The sequence below is a fragment of the Mchenga conophoros genome, linkage group LG16 (assembly GCF_057382185.1).
Source record: "Mchenga conophoros isolate Kocher_MC1m ecotype Shallow Benthic linkage group LG16, M_conophoros_male_GT1.1, whole genome shotgun sequence".
NCBI classification, from domain to species: Eukaryota; Metazoa; Chordata; class Actinopteri; order Cichliformes; family Cichlidae; genus Mchenga; species Mchenga conophoros.
The window spans coordinates 871,405-892,962 of record NC_140541.1 but is presented as its reverse complement, the minus strand read 5'-3'; positions in this window follow the sequence as shown (position 1 = coordinate 892,962).

Sequence of the window (21,558 nt, the reverse complement as noted above, 5' to 3'; positions counted from 1 at the left end):
ACTGTGGAGCAGAAGCTCAAATTAGCAGAAAAGAGGTGAAGAGGAAGAACTTTGTTGTGAAATGAGGTAAAGAAACTGAAATTTGTGCTTAAAACAAGTGAAAAAGCTGAACTCTGAAATCCTGCTAAAACAGCAGAAGAGGCTGATATTTTTCAGCTACTCATTGAGCCAAACTGGTTCTCACGTAACTGAAAAAAGGTGGAAAAGCTTAAAATTCTAATGAAAACAGCAGAAGAGGCTGAGTGCGCTGTGGAGCAGAAGCTCAAATTAGCAGAAAAGAGGTGAAGAGGAAGAACTTTGTTGTGAAATGAGGTAAAGAAACTGAAATTTGTGCTTAAAACAAGTGAAAAAGCTGAACTCTGAAATCCTGCTAAAACAGCAGAAGAGGCTGATATTTTTCAGCTACTCATTGAGCCAAACTTGTTCTCACGTAACTGAAAAAAGGTGGAAAAGCTTAAAATTCTAATGAAAACAGCAGAAGAGGCTGAGATTTGTGCTGATAAGAGGTGAAAATGCTGAACCAATCAGAGGTACTGCTTGTGTCTGCTTCATCAGGCTGTGTACTTGTATGTATTTCTGCCATAGACTGTTAACAACAATCTGAGGTCCATATTAGAAAAGCTGCTAAAATCATAAAACTTTGCAAAATTCTAATAAATTATCAATATAAATTACCGGTCTGTGATAGTGTATAAATTTGTAGTTAAAAAAAACATGTGGGCCAAGGTGGAATCGAACCCACGAACTTTGGTCTGAAGAGCCGTGTCATTACCAATCGCGCCACCTGGAAAGGGGGCGGGGCGCCTGAAAAAATGGGTGATGTGGAGTCAGAATTAGATCACGGAGAGAGGCGAAAAAACGCCGTTTTTTGGAGTTACAAAACGTCGTGTAACTCAAAAACTAGGTGGGATAGAAGCATAATTCTTGCACTGGGTGAATCAGCGGACTTTGGTGTACTTTGACTGCGATTTACATAGCTCTTTGTATATCCGTCGCGGAGATATGACGAGAGAAGAAACGGCTAAATTTTCGGAGTTTGAAAAATGAAAGGAGGACAGATTTCCACCCCTCAAACAAGTCTAACTCATCTCAGAACGGTAATAGGTGAGAAAATAATTCTTGAATTGTGAGCGTCAGGAGTGTCTGAAGATATACGGGGACAAGCGTCATGTCTTAACTTTGCTTCGTTAAGGAGATATGATGATTTGAAAATGCCTTCAGTTTCAGTATTTCAGCTCTGAGTTTCACAACCTCCCCATAGACTTTAAATGGGGAGTTTTTAGACCTTGTGTAACTTCGAGGCAAATTGTGAAAAAACCGTATTTCTCACAATAATTATAGTGACACTGTCTTAAAGCCAGCAAAAATACCTACGTTTTGATGTATAATTTGTGGAAGTTGAGTGGAAATTGAGCGAGTAGTAAGAAGTTGTTCAGACATGAAGAGAAAATTCAGAACGGACGAGTGTGCACTGGGAGTTAATTGCATAGCAACCATAGCAACGCATGTATTTTCTGAAAAATCACAATTTTGCAACTGAAGACTTAAAGAGAGATAAGATGAAAACGGTAGAAGATCTGAAAAAGCTGAATCACACAGGAATAGCCCAATCATTTGAGAACGTTTTAAAGTTTGAATGGAGTTCCTAGGTGAAAGTATGAGGAAGTAGTTAAGTTTCAAAGACAAGAAAGTTTTAACAGAATTGTGGAAGTTTTCCATTCATTTCAATGGGACAAATTAAAGGAAAAAAGTGTAATATTTTAAAAAGTATAATAGTAATAAACACCAAAAGATATAGCTGGAATTAGCAGAAAGAGCAGAACAGTTTAGAGTTTGAATGGTGAAAATAGCACAAAAATTGTGGAAGTAGTTCTACGGCGAAAAGTGTACGGAAACACCCGTAATAATAAAGAACTAGAAAAAATTGCATTTCCTGCGAAAATGCTGTGTGGATGCCTTACGCTGAAGATTTCTGCTGAAAAAAGCAGAAAAAGTTGAAAAAACAAAAAACATTGCCCTGAGCGAGATTCGAACCTGGCCTTTCTGATCTATAGGCGGCGTCTCACCTTACTGGACCAAACTGATTCTTACAAAGAAGAGGTGGAGAGACTGACAATTCTGGTGAAATTAGCAGAAGCTGCTTAGTATTGTGCTAATAAGAGGTGAAAAGGCTAAACATTTAGCAGAAAAGAGGTGAATCAGAAGAAGTTCTGCTGAAAAGAGGTAAAGAAGCAAAAAGATGAGTTGAAAAGAGGTGTAGAAGTGCTTGCTGAAGATGGCTGTATGTGTAATGACACACTGGAGAGTGTCAAGAAAGCAGAGCGCATGCAAGCAGGGAACATGTGTAGCAACTGTCACAGGTAGGATTCGAAACTCTGCCCCCGGGTCTCACGGCAGCTGCCCTACCCTCTGAGCCAAATGAGTTCTGGTCTCAAGCAAATATATGATGAGAGAGAAAATGTGCACTGTGGAGCAGAAGCTCAAATTAGCAGAAAAGAGGTGAAGAGGAAGAACTTTGTTGTGAAATGAGGTAAAGAAACTGAAATTTGTGCTTAAAACAAGTGAAAAAGCTGAACTCTGAAATCCTGCTAAAACAGTAGTAGAGGCTGATATTTTTCAGCTACTCACTGAGCCAAACTGGTTCTCACGTAACTGAAAAAAGGTGGAAAAGCTTAAAATTCTAATGAAAACAGCAGAAGAGGCTAAGTGCACTGTGGAGCAGGAGCTCTAATTAGCAGAAAAGAGGTGAAGAGGAATAATTTCTGCTGAAAAGAGGTAAAGAAGCAAAAAGCCGAGTTGAAAAGAAGTGTAGAAGCAGAAGTGCTTGCTGAAGATGGCTGTATGTGTAATGACACACTGGAGAGTGTCAAGAAAGCAGAGCGCATGCAAGCAGTGAACATGTGTAGCAGCTGTCACAGGTAGGATTCGAACCTCTGCCACTGGGTCTCACGACAGATGCCCTACCCTCTGAGCCAAATGAGTTCTGGTCACAAGCAAAGATATGATGAGAGGGAAAATGTGCACTGTGGAGCAGCAGCTCAAATTAGCAGAAAAGAGGTGAAGAGGAAGAACTTTGTTGTGAAATGAGGTAAAGAAACTGAAATTTGTGCTTAAAACAAGTGAAAAAGCTGAACTCTGAAATCCTGCTAAAACAGCAGAAGAGGCTGATATTTTTCAGCTACTCATTGAGCCAAACTGGTTCTCACGTAACTGAAAAAAGGTGGAAAAGCTTAAAATTCTAATGAAAACAGCAGAAGAGGCTGAGTGCACTGTGGAACAGAAGCTCAAATTAGCAGAAAAGAGGTGAAAACAGCAGAAGAGGGTGAGATTTGTGCTGATAAGAGGTGAAACTGCGGAACCAATCAGAGGTACTGCTTCTGTCTGCTTCATCAGGCTGTGTACTTGTATGTATTTCTGCCATAGACTGTTAACCAGAATCTGAGGTCCATATTAGAAAAGCTGCTAAAATCATTAAACTTTGCAGAATTGTAATAAATTATCAATATGAATTACCGGTCTGTGATAGTGTATAAATTTGTAGTTAAAAAAAAAACATGTGGGCCAAGGTGGAATCGAACCCACGACCTCTGGTCTGAAGAGCGGTGTCATTACCAATCGCGCCACCTCTAAGGGGGCGGGCGCTTTGAAAAAAAGGGTGATGAGGAGTCAGAATTAGATCGCGGTGAGACGCGAAAAACGCCGTTTTTTGGAGTTACAAAACGTCGTGTAACTCAAAAACTAGGTGGGATAGAAGCATAATTCTTGCACTGGGTGAATCAGCGGACTTTGGTGTACTTTGACTGCGATTTACATAGCTCTTTGTATCTCCGTCGCGGAGATATGACGAGAGAAGAAACGGCTTCATTTTCGGAATTTGAAAAATGAGAGGAGGACAGATTTCCACCCCTCAAACAAGTCTAACTCATCTCAGAACGGTAATAGGTGAGAAAATAATTCTTGAATTGTGAGTGTCAGGAGTGTCTGAAGATATACAGGGACAAGCCTCATGTCTTAACTTTGCTTCGTTAAGGAGATATGACGATTTGAAAATGCCTTCAGTTTCAGTATTTCAGCTCTGAGTTTCACAACCTCCCCATAGACTTTGAATGGGGAGTTTTTAGACCATGTGTCACTTCGAGGCAAATTGTGAAAAAAACGTAACTCTCACAATAATTATAGTGACACTGTCTTAAAGCCAGCAAAAATACCTACGTTTTGATGTATAATTTGTGGAAGTTGAGTGGAAATTGAGCGAGTAGCAAGGAGTTGTTCAGACATGAAGAGAAAATTCAGAACGGACGAGTGTGCAGTGGGAGTTAATTGCATAGCAACCATAGCAACACATGTATTTTCTGAAAAATCACAAAGTTGTAACTGAAAACTTAAAGAGTCATTACATGAAAACGGTAACAGATATGAACTAGAAAAATTTGCATTTCCTGCGAAAATGCAGTGTGGATGCTTTAAAGCTGAAGCTGTCTGCAAAAACTAGCTGAAAAAGCTGAAAAGTTGCAGAAATTGTAAAAACTTTGCAGAAGCAAAGGAACTTTGCTAAAATGGAATAACTTAGCAGAAAATAAATTTAAAAAACAAGAAGGAACAGCCAACAGATACACACAAACTCAAATATGTATACACAAATGCACAGAGAGAGAGACACACGGAGGGTCTATGCCAGTCAACCAGTCTGAATATATTCTATTTTTTTTCCAAAAATGAGATGCTGCCCTAAAGAGGGTCTCTCTCTCTCTCTCTCTCTCTCTTGCACACACACACACACACACAAAGGGAGAGAGAAGCATGTTTTCAGTCAAGCAGCCTGGGAGCTGCTAAATTTGAATCCACAGAGGCTGTGTACTTTTTCCCGCCAAAACAGGTGCACACACGCAGCACAGAGACAGGATTTTTGTAGTCTATTTCTCATAGTGAGGATTCCCCTCAAACAAATGACCATAATTTCCTAACTGTATTGGCCAGAACGGTCATTCTTACAACGTTTTGTTCAGAAGAGATGGGGGAATCGTCAAGTGTTGAAAATTTATCATTAAAATATGAATTTTTAGAGATATATGATATCGATGACTTGTTGGCTTAGAAGCCACGAAGGCCCCAATATGCAAATTTGAATGCCTCAGCCCACATATATGATTGGCTGGGAAGCCGTGCAGGCCCTGATATGTAAATTTGAATGCCTTAGTCCTCACAGAGGATTGGCTGCCTGGGGACCTGGCAGAAATATATAGAAATACTATGATTAAGCATAAATACTACATTTAGCAGAAATACTACATTAAGCACAAATCCTATAATAAGCAGAAATACTATATTAAGCAATATAAATATCCTATAAAAATCCTATAAAAACCAAAAATACTGTACTATGATTTGGTAGAAACACTATAATTAATCAGAAATACTATATTTAGCACAAATCTTATAAAACAGCAGAAATGCTATGATTTAGCGCAATAGTAATAACTTAAACAGAAAAATTGGAAAAGCAAAATGGACAGCTGAAAAAATGCGGAACATCCTAAGGGTCCCTCAAATATACTTGTTGAATGAAAAAAATCGGCAAAAAATATATATAACAGCCACACAATCACAAATATGGACACATATGGAAACACACATGCACAGAGAGACACACACACAAGATCCAAATCAGTCAACCAGTCTAAATATATTGAATTTGAATCTTACAATGAGATCATCCCATAAAAAGGCTCTCTCTCTCTCTCTCTCTCTCTGTCTCACACACTCACACACACAGACACACACACACACGGAGAGAGAAGCAAGTTTCTAGCTCAGTCAAGCAGCCTGGGAGCTGCTGAATTTGAATCCACCAATCAGAGAGGCTGTGTACTTTTTCCCGCCAAAACAGGTGCACGCAGCACAGAGAGACACAGGATTATTGCACAGTCTATTTCTCATAGTGATGACTCCCCTCAAACAAATGACCATAATTTCCTAACCGTAGGGGCTAGAATGGTCATTCTTACACCGTTTTGTTCAGAAGAGATGGGGGAATCTTAAAGTGTTAACAATTTATCATTAAAATATGAATTATTAAAGATATTTGACTGGTAATGCACCATAACTGAGTAGAGCAAAGCAAAAAATGCCTTGACCTGCCCTCAAACAACGCTTTGTAACTCTAAATCTATTTGGAGCATCGATATCATTCTTTCACCATAAGAGACAGCAGGATTTGGTGAACAGTCATGGAAATTTTCAGGTCTCTGTGGAAATCCAACAAAAAGTTATGACGAGAGAAAAAAGTGGTTCATTTCCAGAGTTTGAAATCTGAAGAAATCTGAGCGAAGGACGAATTTGCTACCCTCAAACAAGTCTAACTCATTTCAGAACGGTAATAGGTGAGAAAGAAATTCTTGAATTGTGAGTGTTAGGAGTGTCTGAAGATATACTGGGACAAGCCTCATGTCTTAACTTTGTTTTGTTAAGGAGATATGACGATTCGAATATGCCTCTCATTACAGAAATCAAGCGGTGATTTTGAACAAACTCTCCATTGACTTTCTATGGAGAGTTTTCCGACTTTGTGTTGGTCTGAGGAGATTTGCAAACATTCTATAAGTCCCACAACAATGATGGTGACATTTCCTGAAAGCCAGCAAAAATACCTAAGTTTTGATGTATAATTTGTGGAAGTTGAGTGAAAATTGAGCAAGTAGCAAGAAGTTGTTTGGACATGAAGAGAAGACTGCAAAACCTTCAGTGGCACACTGGAAGCCAAGAGCATAGCAACCATAACAACGCATGTATTTTGTGAAAAATCACAATTTTGCAACTGAAAACTTTAAGAGGCATAAAAGTAAAACGGTAAAAGATTTGAAAAAGCTGATTTATACCTGAATAGCCCAATAATTTGAGAACATTTTAAAGTTTGAATGGTTGCTCTATGTGAAAATATGAGGAAGTAGTTAAGTTTCAAAAACAAGCAAATTTTAGCAGAATTGCAGAAGTTTCCCATTCATTTCAAATTAAAGGAAAAAAGCTTAATATTTTAAAAAGTATAATAGTGAAAAATACCAAAAGACATAGCCGTCATTAGCAGAAATAGCAGAATAGTTTAAAATTTGAACGGTGAAAATAGCACAAAAATTGTGGAAGTAGATCCACGGCGAAAAGTGTACGGAAACATCAAGAAGGAACTCAATAGTGTGGATGCTTAAAGCATCCACACAAAAAGCTGAATCACACAGGAATAGCCCAATCATCTGAGAACGTTTTAAAGTTTGAATGGAGTTTCTAGGTGAAAGTATGAGGAAGTAGTTAAGTTTCAAAGACAAGCAAGTTTTAGCAGAATTGTAGAAGTTTCCCATTCATTTCAATGGGACAAATTAAAGGAAAAAAGTGTAATATTTTAAAAAGTATAATAGTAATAAGTACCAAAAGATATAGCAGTCGAAAGCAGAAATAGCAGAACAGTTTAGAGTTTGAATGGTAAAAATCGGCTGAAAACTGAGGGAGTAGTTAAGCGGCAAAGAAACGGAGCAACTAGAATAATAAAGGATAAAGAATAAAGAGAAACAGGATCTCAATAGTGTGGATGCCTACGGCATCCACCCAATAAAGAGAAACAGGATCTCAATAGTGTGGATGCCATCCACACAATAAAGAATAAAGAGAAACAGGATCTCAATTGTGTGGATGCTTAAGCATTCACACAATAAAGAATAAAGAGAAACAGGAACTCAATAGTGTGGATGCTTAAGCAGTGATCATTACATGCTTCATCACACATATGAACAAATTTACCAGTTAGACACTGCTGAGCTACTGTGTGGTGTTTTGAGTAGTTTGTTTGTTTGCAGATTTTCTCCTGATTAGAAAAACAAGCTTTTAGACAAACAGTATAAACATAAGATGGTGCTGACTTAAGGTTTGCGGTAGGCGTTCAACCTTTTGAGTTTCTGTTTCTCTTTATTCATTCTCCAATTCTGCTATTGTGTGGTGTATCTATTTATGTTTATATCTTTTATACTTTTTAAAATATTAAGCTATTAATGCAATTATTGCTCCCTTTGAAATGAATGGGAACCATTCCATAAATTGCTTTAACTGCCTTGCTTACACATGCTTACACCATCCATCCGCTTATCCTTTTCAGGGTCGCGGGGGGCGCTGGAGCCTATCCCAGCTGTCATAGTGCGAGAGGCAGGGTACAACCTGGACAGGTCGCCAGTCTGTCGCAGGGCCAACACAACCATTCGCACTCACATTCACTCCCACATTCATACCTAGTGACAATTTGGATTATCCAATTAACCTATCCCCACAAGCTGCATGTCTTTGGACGGTGGGAGGAAGCCGGAGTACCCGGAGGGAACCCACGCAAACACGGGGAGAACATGCAAACTCCACACAGAAAGACCCCGGCCTGATGGTGGAATTGAACTCAGGATCTTCTTGCTGTGCGGAAACAGTGCTAACCACCGTGCCACCATGCTGCCTTGCTTACACCATTCCACGTTTACACTGTTCTCCAGTTCCTCTGCTATTATTGTATAGTTCAGCTTTTTCATATTTTCTACCGCTTCCTAAAATAAATTTTTAACTTTTGCATGAATCATGAGCATTTTTCACACAGAACATGGGTTGCAATCGTTGCTAGGGAACTCTGAACAGTGCAAGCACTCAAAACTTTGAATCTGTTCTTCATGTCCGATCAAATGCTACTTACTCGCTCATTTTTTCCTCTATCCACACAAACTATGCAGTAAAACGTAGGTATTCTTTGTTGTCTTTCAGAAAATGTCACTGTGGTTCTTGTGGGAATTATTGTTTACACGAAAATTATTTATTGTTTTAAATATTATTAATTATTAATAATTGGTTTGCACTTTGAATCACCTTGTTGTTGAATTGTACTATACAAATAAACTTGCCTTGCCTTGCAAATCACCTCAAGGCAACACAAATTTGGAAAAGTCACCATACAAAGTCTATGGAGAGTTCCTGAAAATCAGAGCTAAAATGTACAGGGAGTGCAGAATTATTAGGCAAGTTGTATTTTTGAGGAATAATTTTATTATTGAACAACAACCATGTTCTCAATGAACCCAAAAAACCCATTAATATCAAAGCTGAATGTTTTTGGAAGTAGTTTTTAGTTTGTTTTAATTTTTTAGCTATTTTAGGGGGATATCTGTGTGTGCAGGTGACTTTTACTGTGCAGAATTATTAGGCAACTTAACAAAAAACAAATATATACCCATTTCAATTATTTATTTTGACCAGTGAAACCAATATAACATCTCCACATTCACAAATATACATTTCTGACATTCAAAAACAAATCAGCGACCAATGGCTCAGGGGGTTGGGAAGCGTATCTGTAACCGGAAGGTCGCCGGTTCGATCCCCGGGCTCTCTGTCCTGGTCGTTGTGTCCTTGGGCAAGACACTTTACCCTACCGCCTACTGGTGTTGGCCAGAGGGGCCGATGGCGCGATATGGCAGCCTCGCTTCTGTCAGTCTGCCCCAGGGCAGCTGTGGCTACAACCGTAGCTTTCCTCCACCAGTGTGTGAATGCGAGAGTGAATGAATAGTGGCATTGTAAAGCGCTTTGGGTGCCTTGAAAAGCGCTATATAAATCCAATCCATTATTATATAGCCACATTTCTTTGCAAGGACACTCAAAAGCCTGCCATCCATGGATTCTGTCAATGTTTTGATCTGTTCACCATCAACATTGCGTGCAGCAGCAACCACAGCCTCCCAGACACTGTTCAGAGAGGTGTACTGTTTTCCCTCCTTGTAAATCTCACATTTGATGATGGACCACAGGTTCTCAATGGGGTTCAGATCAGGTGAACAAGGAGGCCATGTCATTAGTTTTCTTCTTTTATACCCTTTCTTGCCAGCCACGCTGTGGAGTACTTGGATGCGTGTGATGGAGCATTGTCCTGCATGAAAATCATGTTTTTTCTTGAAGGATGCAGACTTCTTCCTGTACCACTGCTTGAAGAAGGTGTCTTCCAGAAACTGGCAGTAGGACTGGGAGTTGAGCTTGACTCCATCCTCAACCCGAAAAGGCCCCACAAGCTCATCTTTGATGATACCAGCCCAAACCAGTACGCCACCTCCACCTTGCTGGCGTCTGAGTGGGACTGGAGCTCTCTGCCCTTTACCAATCCAGCCACGGGCCCATCCATCTGGCCCATCAAGACTCACTCTCATTTCATCAGTCCATAAAACCTTAGAAAAACCAGTCTTCTTGGCCCAGTCTTGACGTTTCAGCTTGTGTGTCTAGTTCAGTGGTGGTCGTCTTTCAGCCTTTCTTACCTTGGCCATGTCTCTGAGTATTGCACACCTTGTGCTTTTGGGCATCCAGTGATGTTGCAGCTCTGAAATTTGGCCAAACTGGTGGCAAGTGGCATCTTGGCAGCTGCACGCTTGACTTTTCTCAGTTCATGGGCAGTTATTTTGCGCCTTGGTTTTTCCACACGCTTCTTGCGACCCTGTTGACTATTTTGAATGAAACGCTTGATTGTTCGATGATCACGCTTCAGAAGCTTTGCAATTTTGAGACTGCTGCATCCCTCTGCAAGATATCTCACTATTTTTGACTTTTCTGAGCCTGTCAAGTCCTTCTTTTGACCCATTTTGCCAAAGGAAAGGACGTTGCCTAATAATTATGCACACCTGATATAGGGTGTTGATGTCATTAGACCACACCCCTTCTCATTACAGAGATGCACATCACCTAATATGCTTAATTGGTAGTAGGCTTTCGAGCCTATACAGCTTGGAGTAAGACAACCTGCATGAAGAGGATGATGTGGACAAAATACTCATTTGCCTAATAATTCTGCACTCCCTGTAAGGGGAGGCATTTCAACCCATCATATCTCTTAACCGTACAATTTAGAGTCAAAATATGCATATCAGGTTTATCTTTAACAGACTTGTCTCTTTTGTGCCATTAAAAATGACTTGTCAAGTGATCATGCACTGATTAACACATTAGTAGTTTATGCAGGTACAATATAAGGTTTTATCCTTTTATTTTTTGTAGTTTTAGTTTTATTGTTTTCTCTGTTGTTATTTCATTTACTATGCTTTTCTTTGTTCTTTTATTATCTTTTTATTTGTTTTATTCTTTAGACCACATGATTTACATTTCTGCTATGTTGACATTTTGAATATTAAAAAATTGCAGAAGATACTTAATAAATAACCTTCACAGACAATTGTTGTATACATTTAAAATAAGTTAAAACAGGAGGGAATGTTAGTGGAAAATGATTCTATGTTTCTTTACCTTCTTTTAAATGTACAAAGATGCCTTTTGTCTGCCCTTTGCCTATGGTTAGATTAGTTTAGAATTATCCTTTTAGACTTTCTCAGCAAAGACATACTGTTTTGTGACATATTGTTTTAGATTGTTTTATCTCTCACAGCTCTCTCCCAGCTCTCTGCTGACGAGACTAGCGCCACATATGGAGTTGTTTATTTTTATCTGTTTATTATTTTCTTATCCTGTTCTCACTGTCTTTCCTATAAAAATGCTAAGCCTCTGTTCACGACGTGAGTTGTTTTTAACAGCTTACCCGTGTACACGTTAAAGCATCAAAAGTAATCTTGTCTCATTGTGTCTTTATTTTTCCTGGGTCTTTTACAGAGTTTTCCCCCAACACTTATTTTGAAAGAACTATTTACGCTTTACCATAGCGACCAGAGAGCGTTAAGAAGCAGAGAGGAGGATGTCACTGTCATTGTTGTTGGCGCACAGCTCAAGTCACGTTTATTATTATATTTACAAAATACCACAGTTTCTTCTTTTTTATTCTTTTGTTGTATTTATCCGCGACACATTAAAGGTCGTTCCCTGAAAATATTGTCTGACATTAAAGTGGTCTGTGGCGCAAAAAGGTTGGGGACTCCTGCTGTACAGTACAGAATGCGTTTAGCTTGTCGAATTTACATAAATCTTCGATCGCTAGCAGTGTAACTCTGAAGTGCTGTACTGTATGTTTGTAAGTTTTCTCCCAAACAAACACAACAATGCCGACGAAACGTTTTGCACCCTCAAATGCACCTTTAGGTTTCATTCCATAATACTGGACTTATGTTTCTACGAAGGTTTGAACTCTAAGAGTGTTTGAACAAAAGAGAAAAGTGTGAAAATGCTCATGCCTGTCTGAGAAAAGTGTATAAAGCATGTAGTGAGGGGTTTTACAGTCTTAACATCTGTAATAATTGTAAAAAATAAAGTTGGCTATGGATTTCACCTACCGCGGGTTATTTTTTGAACGTAACACCAGCGATAAACGAGGCACCGCTGTATTATTAATAGTAGAGTCTGGGACATCTAATTGATTAACATCAACATTGATTATTATGCACTATTATTTTTGTTCAAGGAGAGCCAAAAATATAAAACTCTCTCAGCTTGTTTGTTGCCAAAAATGGCCACTTTTTGTGTATGTTCACAAAATGCTATAAAATGTATATTTCTTAAAACATTTTTCTACTTTTACCGACGTGACTCTTTAAAATAGCACCAGTCCTTTTCATCAAAATCAAAATTGTATCTAAATTTTTTACTCTTTATAGCTAGTTAGGTTATATATTACCATTAACTTTTCAGATAAAACAGTGATAAAGTCCTAATGTTTTCATGAAACTTACTTTTTTTCCCCATCTGAGCATCGGGGAAAAGGCTGTCTTGCAATTGTTGAGGTCACTAGTGTGTGCCCCATTTCTTCCAGGATCACTCTCTTTATAGGTTTTAGTGGACTCCTAGTACTGCGAAGTGGTTTCATGGTACAAAGGGATCGTATTCCAAGATCTGGGAGACTGTAGAAATGAGCAGTGATGCCCTTCCTACCATCTTTCCAGAAAAATAAGTGATCTGTAAGCTGTTAGGCTGACTTACAGCAGCAGCACTTTCTGCACCTGCATAAACTCCAGGACACATTTACTAACGGTGTTTGTTGCTGTATGTGCAGCTTTGAATTTTTTAATAATATATATTTTGTTAATATTTCGGCTATGGTGTCTTGTTATGAAATGTAAAAGTGTTGTTAGCAGGTGCTTCAAAGCTAAGTTTGACTGGGAAACTCAAAGCTCAATAGTCTGTATCAACAGAAATTCACTGCAGCCTATGTAATATTTCATGCGTCATAATTTATTCTACTCTATCTTGCAAATACATATTTGTGTGGCAATGTCATGCACAACACACACAACTATTAGATCCTTAAGATCAAACCCGTGTCATTGTTTTGGTCCACTGCAGTGCAGTAGTCAAAAAAAAGAATAAGTGAAGTGTCCACAAATGGCCAGGATAGAGCCCAGAGTGTTAATGTTTAAAATGTATAAAAATATTATTGATTACAATTCTTTACTGTTAATATCAACAATAAGCTTTTTATTTTGAAATTACAAGTTTAAAAAAAATGCTGTTACATTTACATTTAATGCTGTTTCACTGTAATCCTTTATTATAAGTATGGACACAGAATAAAGTGAACATTTTGAAATAAGTTTAATTGGAATTTTGTACTACGCAAAAAGCAAAACAAAAACAAAAACAAAAACAACATATTAAACAAACAAACAAACACAGCCAGTGCCTTCATTTGTCCATTACATGTCAAACATAGCACTGACCCTTAGCCCCCGCTCATCAGCACATGCTTTCAAAAAGAGCTCCATGTCCATGACCATTCAATTTCACCAGTTATTGACATCCATATTTCTTCACTTGCTGTCTGGTGGGCTTGTCCTACTCCTGGAGCTGGCTGCAGATGGGGTGCTCGTCTTTGTTTTGTTACTAAATGGTGCTCAACCTCATCCTCTTCTTCACTGTCAGACTCTGAATCTTCAGAAATGTGAAATATTCTGAAACCTCTTTGTCAACATCATCATCCGAAGCTCCTCTCTCTTCCAAAATCAATCAGATGGCCCTCGCAGCAGATAATCTTTTGCCATCTTGATCAGTTGTGATAAAGAACCACATCGGCAAAGTCTTATTTATAGTATTATGCCCCTAATTTGCAGGTAGGACAGGGTATGAGAAAATAAAATTTGGATCCCTCAAGAAAGAGGGTAAAATGTGTGGGAATGTCAGAGCAGACGGTGTTGATAGTTGAATTTTCAACAATGTTGCAACTTTGTGCGGGAACGGCAGGGGAAGAAAACACTATCAGCAGCACCAGAAAGGAGGAAGACAGAGTGTGGGAACACAGGACCTACACTTTCAACACTTTTATTAGACCTGGGTCCAGTGGACCCGAACACCTTGTATGCAATGTAAATGCGTGGGGGGAGGTACAGTATGAGGTCATTGAAAATTAGTTCGGATTTATGTTCTTCACAGAAAATAAGCCAAAGCCAATGAATTTCAGGTTGAAAAAATAATTCATTGTTTAATTTTTCTTTTGAAAAAAACTGAAAACGGGTCTCACAGACCCGAACACCATACAAGGGTACATACAAGTAGTGATATATTAAATCTCCAGTTTTTTCTTGGCGTAGTATTATTCTTGTGCATTAGTGTTAAAGATACAGGAGCATGATCGCTGACAGCTATAGGGTGAATCTCAGTGTCTGAAATGTCATTCAGCAGTGAGCTGCTGACCAAAAAATAATCCAGACGAGAGTAGGAGTATTAGTATTAGTATTAGTATTTTTATTTATTGTCATTGTCAAGAACAATGAAATTGCGTTTGGGGCTTCCATACAACCCCCAAAAAAGAAGAAAATAATAAATACCCCTTAAAACCCAAGTGTACATATTTAACCCAGTGTGACTCCAATGCAATAGACAATCCTTAGCAATAACATGAGAACATGACAAGTAATGTTGGTAGAAATTCAGACAAAGACCTGAGAAACATGAAAAAGTACAACAATGCAACCCATTCAATATTATTGTACTGTGAGATATGATATCAGATATGATAGTTATCTATTTAAGAAAGAGGGGGGGGGGCAGGAGGGGGAAGAGAATAAAGATATGATGCACCAATGCAGACCAGTTCATTGCTATTAAGAAGTTGGATATGGTTATTGTCCGTGAGAGGGGGGCAGAGAGTTCAGGAGCCTCACAGCCTGTGGATACAGGCTGTTGGCCAGTCTGGATGTTCTGGCCTGTATAGACCTGTACCTTCTCCCTGAGGGCAGCAGATGGAAAAGGTGGCGCGCAGGGTGATGTTGGTCCCGCAGGATACTGTGCACCCTCCTCAGACAGCGAGTGGGGAAGATATTACTGATCTCTGGCAGACTTGTTCCAATAATTCTGCCAGCTTCTTTCACCACCCGCTGGAGTGCTTGCTGATCGGCCTTGGTGCAGCTGGGGAACCACACTAGAAATCCATACGTCAGAACGCTGCTGATGGCACAGTTGTAGAAGTTCAACATCAGAGATCTGGGAATGTGTGCGCTCCGCAGTCTCCTCAGGTAGTAGAGGCGCTGTTGGGCCTTCCGTGCAACTGAGGTGATATGGTTGCCCCAGGACAGGTCCTCGGTCACAGTTACCCCCAAGAATTTAAAACTGCTCACCCTCTCCACCGCCTCACTCAAGAGTGATGGACATGTGAGAAAAAAGTATATTCCTTACTGGTGGGGTGAAGGGAGCGCCATGCATCGCGAAGACCAAAGTCGCTCATATACTGTTTGATTATATTTATGGACTGCCAATTACGCTGAGTTCCCGCTGTATTGAGCCTATCCATGTCTTCATTTAGTCCAAGGTTGAGGTCGCCTCCAAGAACAAGTGTGCCATCTAAGTGTTCAGAGAGTGCACTGAAAAAACCGTGAAAGAATGAGGGATCATCAACATTTGGACCATATACACTTACAATACATAGCTTTTTATCAAGTATAGATAGTTTAATGATTAAGAATCTGCCCTCTGGATCTATAACTGTATCGAGTACTGTGAAATTAATATTTTTATGTATTAAAATTGCTACTCCCCTTTGTCTAGAATTATAACAAGCTGAGAACACATTGGGAAACTCAGGTGTTTTAAGTTCATTCGAACCTCTAAGAGGTCTGTGGGTCTCTTGTAAAAGAACAACATCTGCCTGTAGTTTTTTGAGTTGATTAAATATTTTTAACCTCTTTTCTCTGGAGCCAGCTCCATTTATATTCCATGTAATGAACCTCAGTGCCCCCATAGATGTTTGTGTATAACTAGGGATGTATGCTGTGTGCGTCGCTTAGACAGGTCCTCCATCTTAAGTAGTGCTCTAATTCGTGATCGGTAGCAGGGGTGCTGATCATGCCCAGGTGCATGGGCCAGGGGCGGGAGCCCACACTGAGCTCCGCCCCGGCAGGAGAAAGAGAGAGCAGGAGAGAGCGAGAGAGGGAGAATGAACAAAACTAAGTGTCTGACTGTCGTCAGCTGGCGAGGTGCGGGGACCATGACACACATGGAGCTGACTGTGAGTCCACAGGAGGCCTCCGTCCCCTCACTGTCTCTGCTGTGGTGATCATCTGGAGTCCTGTAACTGCTCGTCTCACAGGAGACTCAGTGAGGACGCCTCTGGTCTGCTCACTTTATCTCCACCATCTCCACCCACATCACTGACACTCAGCCCCACGCTGTCTCTATCTGTGACCTTTCACCCACTTTAACTAAGGTGGTGATCTACTGTTATAAGTTTCATCAGAAGCTTCATGGTAGAATCAAACTCTGTTGGTTCGTTTGCACGATAATGTTAATCACACACACACACACACACGCACGCACACACACACACACACACACACACACACACACACACACACACACACACACACAGAGTATTCTTTGTTCACATGTATACCTATGTAAGATGTCATATGTTAATGACCCTATGCATATTCATGTAACCACAATAAAAGGAGTGCTGTGGGGAACCTGGCTGAGAGTCTCTGACGGAGGTCAAGTGGTGGGACGACACTTGGCTCCAGCCAGATATCTCCCTCATGCATGAGTAAACCAGAGAACTTTGGTGCCTTGTGTCTTGCTTTTTGCTGCGTAGCAGATTGTCCTTAACGTTCCAGCGAATAGGTTTATGCTACAAACCTATCAGGTTACATCCCAACACACTGCGACGAGGCAGGTTGAGGACATCGCTGGGAACTTGGAGCTTCAGCTGAAGAACAGAGCTGCAGACTTAATGTTTTTTCTCTGTTTCTGGATGAGAGCTGTGATGTGTTTGATACCACCCAGCTTCTCATCTTCTTATGTGGAACAACTGCAGACTTAAGTGACAGAGGACCTGGCAGCCATGCAGTCAATGAAAGGCACAACCACCAGAAATGACTTATTCAATGAGGTAAATACATGTTTGGACAAATTAGGACTAAAATGGGCAAAATCTAAAATCTGGCAGGTGTAACAAGAGACGGTTGTTCAAATCTGACTGGGAAAAATGTAAGACTTGAAAAGAGAATGCAGGATAAAGTGACAGAAATTAATCCTGTGCAGAAATTGACATTTTTATATTGTATTATACATCAGGATGTCATGGGTAGTGAGGCAGACTCAGGCGCAGACCACAAACTCCTTCAAACAAGAGTGAATTTATTTACAGTGCTCTCCACAGTGAAATATATGTACAACAGTGTTTGGGGACCAGCAGGGTCCAGGAGTGAAAGGGGCAGGAGTCCAAGAAGGGAAGGTTGTCACACAGCTTTTATATAAATAAAATTGAATTGATTTGAATTGGATCGACCTAAACGACGGACAGTTTCCACCGAGCAGCTCCAAGACGAAGAGCCTAGACCGGGTCCTTTTTCGGACACACAGAGGACTCCTGGGCATGAGCCCAATGGAACGGCTCCTACGCTAAGACCACCTCAAGGAACAGTCGCCCGTAGATCTAGTTCTACACAAACCCCAGCCGTGTCGAGCGCAAGAGCATCCTACCCTAAAGCAGCTCCTGTGTCGTTACCACAGGTGCTACCTTCTGTCAGAAACAATCAACCTGCACAACACGCGACGCCCGTTCGTAACACTGAGAGCAGTCATAACTATGCTTATGTATTGGATGGCAATTATGACAATATGAACATGTGTAACAGTGTTTATTATGATGGCTGACTAGTTTCCCTGATCACGGGTGTTTCGATCAGTACATGTATATTGTGTTTTTCTTTGTCAAACAATGTGTATGCCTGTGTGTTTACTATAGGAATTGACAAAACCAGGACCTGACACATTGTTTTTTTTTAATACTTATCCACAAGTGATTTTTTTTATTATTGGTAATGTGAAAATAAACATGTTTATCACTGTACAGAGAGTATGGGTTCTTTGTTATACACACAGAGCATTTTCCAGGGGCTAATAAGATTGGGTTTCATTTACTATATATCCACAAGTGATTTTTATTATTTTACATTCAAGGACTGATCAGTGTGCTGTTGCCCTGACAATAGGTTGGAAATGATTATTGTCAATGTGAAAATAAACATGTTCATCACTGTACAGAGGGTATGATTTCTGTGTTATTCACACAGAGTTCTTCCCGTGGGCTAATAAGATGAAGCGTACTTCATCCACCGAAAGCCATCTGTTTGGTGTCATAAGCAGAGTGTGCAAAGCGTTTTCATCATGGACTTTATTGTCGTTAAGGTACACTGTAAATTCTCGGTTCGCTCTGTCTGCAAAGATATGAGCCGCCGTTCTTCATACCAATATATCTCATGCCTCGAATAAACATTCTTGCTCTCGGTCCAATAACACCGAAGCGGTGTGAAATCCACAGTATCCGTCACCTTTCATCGGTTTCACTGCAATGTTATTCAACCGAAAATATTCCTTCAAGCTGTCACCCATGGGTATTGATCCCCGTGGTGTAGGTTGCTCTCTGATGACACACCAACCATGCTGGGTCAAATACAACGCGCCGGGGGGGCTGTTTACATACTGTGGATTGAACACGTTGTATTCACTTCCGTGTGCGATCACTTCGATGTTCAGCCCAAGCATACCTCCGACTATAGCCGTGTTCGGGACAAACTCACGCTCTTTGTCGCAGATTTCACGCAGTTGCACAATATTGTTGCAGACCGAGAGCGTACTGGGTTGACTTCACTATCAAATGTACCATAACCGCGAGTGTTTCTGGTGTTCTGGGTTCGCTAGTAACATGGGACCGTTTAGTTGTGAGCACCCATAACGCTTGCATAAACCATGGATAAATGTTGTCAGCGTTCACGTCGTGGTGGTCCTTGTTACCCTGTACACTGTATGATGTCTGACCTATGTTTGTCATAGAGGGATTGTTTATCACGGGATCGTAGTTTACTGCGTACGGCTCTTTGTTTACATGGGCCAGCTTCGCTAAGAACGGGTCCTCCTCGTCAAACCCCAGATTCTCGATGCTGTCGACCACAAGTCCCTTGCATACACACTGTTGGCTTGGTACGACGCCCTGCGACACACTAAGGTTAGCTACACCCCGTGTCAACATGTCCAGCTCGACGTCGGCATCAGGTTGAGGCGTATTCTCCTCACCGGTGGTTTTATTTGAATTTGTCATCTCGTCGATCGGTTTGTCTGGGGTCAACACGTGTCAGGGGTTGACACTTGTTCTCTCACAAATAAGGAAAAATAAGACACTGCAGACCAAGTCAGAGAGTTTTAAAACGTGCGCACGGGTGGGTGTCTCTGACAACACACACACACCGAGTGCAGGCTCAAATGCTTTATTTATAAGCCAAAACGGGTTACATAGTCCTTCCTCTTTTAACTGAAAAGAGGAGAGGTCAGGCATTATCTCAGTTTATCTGACCTTACACACACTGAAGCAACGGAACAGAGAAGTATATCATACTTATCTGACATCACAGACACTGAAGTAAGGAATGCATCATGCTTTCTTTAACAATAGGTTTGGTTAAGTGAAAATATATAAACACTTGAATATAAGGCACATTTGATTATATTGTATTTCATAAAAATCCTCTTACAACACGCGACCCTCGTCGAGTGATTCTGCAGTATCCGTGAAAACGGTGTGACCGTCCTCAAGTGTGTGACGGAATGATTCTTCCATGCCATCCTGGTCTGTACCGTACACAAATAGTGAATCGCATCACAAATCAAAGTCTCGGTCGGTCTCATCCACCAGCAATTTCGCCATGGGTCTCATTGTGTCTAGGTCCAGTTTACCCTTAATACTGCTGTGAATGGCCATACGCTATGTTTCCCAAGTACTCAAACCTAGGCCCTCTATTATCATCGGCCTCATATCGACTAGCTCGGCCGTGATGTTTGGTGAACCAAAGGTCTCTACTTTCTATAGCCAGTATCAGGGCCGTGCGACGCACATAGGGCAGCTGTGTCAACATCTCGGACACGTAAAGCTGCACCAGTCTGAGCAGCGTGTGTTCTGAGAGCATGTCCCTAAACACCAATCGCGTGGCCTTTGCCATTTCAACACCTGTGTACTCCACAATGGAGTCGTCCGCGTCGGAAATGTGAAACGTGCAACACAGGCACTTGTCGGTGTCGGACCCCGACTGTAACCACTTGCTCCGTAACGCAGAGTGAGAGTATATAGCCGATAGGTACACCATGAGATACTAAGCTGCAAAATATAACAGATGACAGATATAACAGATATAACAGATGTAACGCGAAACCAGTCAGATGTGGGAGTCAATGCAATGGCTAGGCGCAACTGAGACAGCGCCGTGATCCCGCGTGCGGTAAAGCTCAGTGTTAAAGTCAAACTCAATAGGCAATCGCACGAGCTATCGCCTCGACCTGCAAAGCAGGGAACGAGTCCGTGGTCGACGATCGCCCCTCTGTCATTCTCCGATATCACACCCAATGACACGAGATTGCCCAGCGGTCCTAAGAAATAAACATCGTAGTGTTTTCGATCTATATGCCAACACGCGCCTGCGGTCATGGGCAGAAAACGTTGCAGCGTGTGCACGGGTACACCTCTCGAGCCACCTAGCTAACAGTTCAAGTAAGTACACTGGAGTCGGGGCAACCGGAATGGCCAGCGCTCTAAGTAACTGGTCACAAGCCCTGGTGGAATTCACAAACACAGGCCACAGCTCAGTAGTGTAGCGTTTTCTTCCGGGCGGCTCGAACGTCAGTTGATCAATTGTGTTTTCTGCCACTCTGGGGAAACACAATAGAATAGCTAAAGTCACGTCCTCCGGGTCTTGCGCTCTGGCTTCCATAGCAAATGGAGCAACGTCCATCACATTTACTGCAGTGGATATACCGTCGTATAACTCTTCTGTCACTTTATCTATGCGACACACAAGCTTCTTGCCATTGGAGTATCTAGCGTTTGCACGTATTTTGCTCTCGAGTTCGTGGTCGGGCTTGTATGTTTGACTGGAACGTGGCATTGGTTCATCGGACTTCTCGTGTGCTGCTGCTGCGGTGTCTATGAGGTCGTTTGCGAACATAACTACTGGGGCCTCTGTGTCCTGTTACTCTCGAGACTTGTACACTTGGTATTTCACGGAATGCACCACCATAGCCAGGGCCCACTTTTCGAAGTTGTCATCGGACCCGGTATACTTTCCAAAGTGTATGTTGTACAGAATCCAACAT